The sequence below is a fragment of the Alligator sinensis genome, unplaced genomic scaffold (assembly GCF_000455745.1).
Source record: "Alligator sinensis unplaced genomic scaffold, ASM45574v1 scaffold210_2, whole genome shotgun sequence".
Classification (NCBI taxonomy): Eukaryota; Metazoa; Chordata; order Crocodylia; family Alligatoridae; genus Alligator; species Alligator sinensis.
This window is the reverse complement of record NW_005841946.1, coordinates 337,192-342,355: the sequence shown is the minus strand read 5'-3', so window position 1 is coordinate 342,355 and position 5,164 is coordinate 337,192. Positions and strand designations below refer to the sequence as shown.

Here is a 5,164-nt window from a genome sequence, read left to right as displayed (position 1 = left end):
GGCGGAAATTGGAACATTTATCAAATATTGTTATACATACTTTTCCAGTAAGGGCAGAAGTTCTTGGTTCTATAGTAAATTCAGGAGGCATCTTTATGCACCTTCATTCATGAGAATATAGAAGGTAAATAGACAAAGGTGCTAAACAACTTAAAAATCTCTCTACTGTTTTTTTAACCTATCTTTACAAGACTTTCTAGCAACCTGTTTTCTCCAACAGATCTGACTGACGCGCACTACAGCCTTCTTTAAAGGAAAATCCACTCCATGGGGGAGACACTGGTAAGAAAGGATTCTCTTTTCTTTTGAATCCCAAACAAAAGCAGATGGAAAAATAAGTTACAAAGATGAAAGGGAGAGTGAGGAGAAAACATGTATTCTGTCCAACATAACTGACACAAAGAAGCAGGAAAAAAAAAATTACCATTAAGCTCATTGGGAGATGCAGCATGTCAGGTTCCTCATCAAAAAACTACATGGGAAAAAGGCATGAAATTACTGCAAAGTCTTTTTTGTGAAATTTAGCATGATCTGCGAGAGAGCTACTCATTTTGTAACATGCACTTCAGATTCTGAGAGACTAAAACAGGAGTGACACTGCAGTATTCCAATAAAAGAAAATATTTGTACTTTAAAAAAAAAAAAAACAAAAAAACAGGAATTGACAGAAACTAAGGGAGGACATAGATATCACCAAGTGAAGCAGACCAACTGTGCTGGGATATGTCCCAACACAGCTGATCTGCTTCATTAAGCAAAACACACATCGCCCATCATCCTGCCCGTTGATACTGCAGGACAACGAGACATTCTCCCACAGCTTGAGGGGCCCAGACCTGTGCATGCCAGGAACTGCAGCACAGGATTGGGCCCCTCGAGCCCTGGGAGGGCCTGCCTGACTTTCCCCACTTATCAAGACACACCCCCAGGATCTCCGAGGCAGACTTCAGGAAGCAGGGAAGTCAGGCAGGTGCTCCCAGGACTTGAGGGGCCTGATCCTGTCTGGGAATCCTCACGCTATAAAGTAAACAGACATCCTTTGCTAAACAACAGCACAAATCGATGTCACCTTCATCTTGGCCACTATTTGTGGTGTAAAAAGGGGCAAGGACATGTATTTCATTGCCTTTCATAAACATTTTTATGGTGGCACAAAGGCCAAGCAAAGGCAACATCCGTTTCCACCCTAATTTTGACTGGGTTATAGTCAACCAGTAATAAATACAACTTTCAGTGGGCTCAAGGATCATCCATTTTGATTAGGCCGTATTATAACATGCTTAAAAACTACCTCCATCACATAACAGGTGTTTGGGCAGGCAGGAATGTGTATACAAGGGGGGGGAAAAAAAAAATTACAAAAATGCCTTATCTAATTGTCTACACCTCGTTTGAGGCTTGTTCTGACCACCCTTCACATCTTCTGGAGAAATTCTACATCCTACTTGCCACTATATGGAAGTCATAACAGCCATCAAAAAGACATGAGGATAAAATTCCTTCAGCATTGCTAAAATGGAGTTATGCTGGCATTTGCCACAAAGAGTTACGCTAAGATAGAGCCACAATACTTGCCACTACATTCACAAGCCATAAGTATCTCTAGAAAAGCTGTTGCATCCTAGATCAAGATTGATACACTATCCATTTTTAAGTTGTATCAGGGACTGAAACAACTGAAAAAAACAAAAAAACAAAAAACAAAAAAAATCAACAAACCCCGAGCAGACTTAAATAAATAAATTTGGCCTACTCCCCGTTAACTGAGCTGTACTTTCTGCATGGACCTCCACAAGGTGCAGCACACCCAACTCCAACTCCCTTAAAATGACTAGTGTTCTTCCTCCTACAAAACATCTCAATAGATATTTATATGCAATATGGAAATACAGACAATGCATGTGTAGAGAAACATCAGTGCTCTGCTGCCACGTTATTACTAAAGTGTTGCTGCAAACAAGGATCAACAAGAACTAATACAAAAATGCAGAAGGCAAGGCAAGCTGGGCTAAATTAAAAACCAGCTGCCCTGCCTTCTGCCTGACTCCAGACTAACACAGCTAACTACCTCTACAGGTTACAGAAACTTCATTTTATATATGTATAAAAAATGGAATATACATATGACCCTGAATCCAAGACTCCTAGTCACAAGTAAGAAAGATGCATCCTGGTGGCTAACTGCTTCGTAAAGCCAGACAGCATTCTTCATACAGCCAGAAAAGTTATTACTGAAAGAGCTAACAGGGACAGATTCTGGCACTATGTTCAAGAAAATAATTATTATATGCAAGCTATGTTTAATAATTCAGTTCCTACTTGATTTATCTACATTTCAGGCAATAAATGATTTTCATTCAATATATAAAGAAACACTGGATGTGCTATTTTCATTTTGGTTATTATTTTGTCATAACCTTTTAATGCAAGAAAAACTTACAGGTCCACTTTTAAATGATTAGATACCTTTTTTTGTTGTTGCATATTTTAAGTCAAAAAGAATTGTGAAAAATGTAATACATGTGATACCTGCTATATTTTTAATAAAAAAAAAATATTAAAAATATTAAGTTTGGAAGGTACAGAGTGTCATTTCTTTTACCAGAATAACTCAGTTTCAGAATTCTTCTGTTAAAAGATAAGAACACAAGCTGAAACAGGAATTCACAACTTGAAACCACAGGAGACCATGTGATAAGACTTACCTTCCTCACACTGCAGGTGCACCGACAGCTATGACAAGCTAGTGAATTCAGTCATAACTGAAGTAGCTTACACATTAGCTCAGTTTCTCAAAACCATACTCTAGATGTCTAACTTCATTATGAAAAGTTACAGTCCATTATAAAGAACTTTGCCCAGTTTAGATACTGTAATTAAGCAAGGTGCATTACTGACACCCATGAACTTTTGATTGGGGATAATCCTAAAAATGCTGTCAAGATGGACCCATTCACAGTGCACAAGCTCCTCAATGGCATGGTTGGAAATATTCTGCCCACATGGATGTGCTGGGGCTAGATAAACTCTCCAAATGCCGTTGTGTCTGTTTAGGCAAGAAGTCGAGTTCAACCAGGCCACCGCTCAGTTCTCTAATTTGGCATCCGCTATGTACTGGAGGACTCTGAAGTAGCAGGAAGAATGGGAGATCAAAGGGTCCACACAGAAAAAGCACACCTCCGAGTACTGCCCGTGCAAATCCAAGTTACAGTACCCATGAGTTTGACTATACTGCAAAAGGTGTGATTGCAGCTTGTGTACATTTATTTCAAGCTACCTTTAAACCAACTAAATTGGGTACCAATAATAAATTTAGCTATGGTAGCACAATGTTACTCATGTAGCTTTCAGTAAACCTGCTGCCTTGGCTAAACTGTTACTGGTCCCCAAGCTACTGAATCTGAAAGGTAACTCAAGTACATCTACACAAGCTACCTCGGACTGATGTAAACACATGTCCAAACCTTAATAAGAGTCTGAGATGTCCTATCTAACTAGTAATGAAACACCCCCCGCCCGCCACCCAACTGTTGAACTTACCTTTTTATCTTGCTGCTAGGTCCAACAAGTAGTGTTTTCATAACATGCTTCACTGGTATATTGAGCTTTAGTGGCCAGTCTCCAATAGGACTTCTCTTGAGATAAGCAGAGGAAGCCACTTGAAATCTAGCAATATGGGGTCTACTAAACAAAAGACAATTCCTTCCTATGAGAAAACTGGGCCTTGGGGAGGAAGCAGAACAAGGCCTAAGGGCTGGAGGTAACAGTCATTGGAACAATGAGGTCCTTGCCATGGTCTCTGGTGTAACTGGCCTCATAACCTGAATGTATTTTAGGTAGTTACTAGATTGCAAATCCCTAGGGAAAAGGTAGCTCCCCGTTACTTCGTAGTGAAAGGCATCATTTATCTTCAAGTATTCTGGATTCTCAAATGGCAGGGCCTCTATCACAGACCCGTTCTCTGACAAATGCTTCTCACAGTGACCAGCGAGAGCTTTGCATGGTCACAGCATTAGGAACTGAGACTAACATGATTTCTTCTCTATTCCATGAAGGGAGTTGATTCAGGGGGGACAATCAGTCCCGAGTGTCAAAAACCAGCACCCAGAAATACTCATCTCTGCACATGACAGACAAGGCAATAATGGAGTAGCTGGTTTCCAACACTACTCGACTATCAAGGAATACTCAGACAAAGCAAAGTCTCTTTTCCAGACTCCCAGGAGATGATTAGGACTGAACATCTAATGGCAAGTCACTGGTGAACTATGAATTCAGGAGAAGCAGTGGAAGTACAAGACACTTCAAGAACTCCAAATTCTTACCTGGGATCATCAAATTTAAGAGGTGTTGAGAACTGAATTAGATATTTATTGCCACCCTCCAGCAGAAAGGCATGTAGAACTTTGTGAAAGAAAGAACTGGGAATTATTTATGGTCATCATTTAAAACACCCTGTCATCACTCATGTAGACAGAAATGCTATTTTAACTGTGCTAACTCCAAACCAGTATGGAGATAAAAATACATGGGAAAAGGCACAAGAAAAGTTGCATTTACTGAAGCTTTCAAATCCAGATATACATACCTCTATGTACACAGGAAGAACAACAAGCCGACTTCAACATTTACTACTTGGTGTACCAACTCCAAAGGCAGCAACACAACAAATGCAAGAAGGTGACATGCCAATTCTTGCCTATCCATAGCATTCTTTAAGAGTTTTGTGAATGCTTGAGGAACCACCTTCCAGGCTCTCACAAAAGTACATAATGACAAATCAAACAAACACAATTTTCTCCTTGTAAAATACAAGCATTTAAGTGTCACATGCCCTGCAACTGATATCAATATTGATTATCTGAGCATCTTCATTAGCCAAAAAGATATATTCTGTACGTTACAGAAAGCTATTTATATAGGAACTTCCTATATGAATTATATTTGTCTTACAACTTTGAAAAAAAAAAAAAAAAAAAAAAACCAACCCCAAAAACAAATCCATCTGTTTTCTGTGAGCAAAACAGATTTAGAACAATTTGAAATAAATAAATAAATAAATAAATGCATATTTTGATATCACTTAATATTATACTACGATTATATTTTAAAGTACAAACAGCAAATATACAAATACAAACAAACACATCAGTGTGAAGTAGGG

The 5,164-nt window shown here is 38.9% G+C and overlaps 1 protein-coding gene across 13 annotated transcripts in view; it reads right to left on the bottom strand.

Moving 5' to 3' along the window:
• The window catches only part of MEF2A (myocyte enhancer factor 2A), a 164,534-nt gene that overhangs the window by 145,226 nt on the left and 14,144 nt on the right, over positions 1-5,164 (bottom strand). The window lies entirely within an intron of this gene.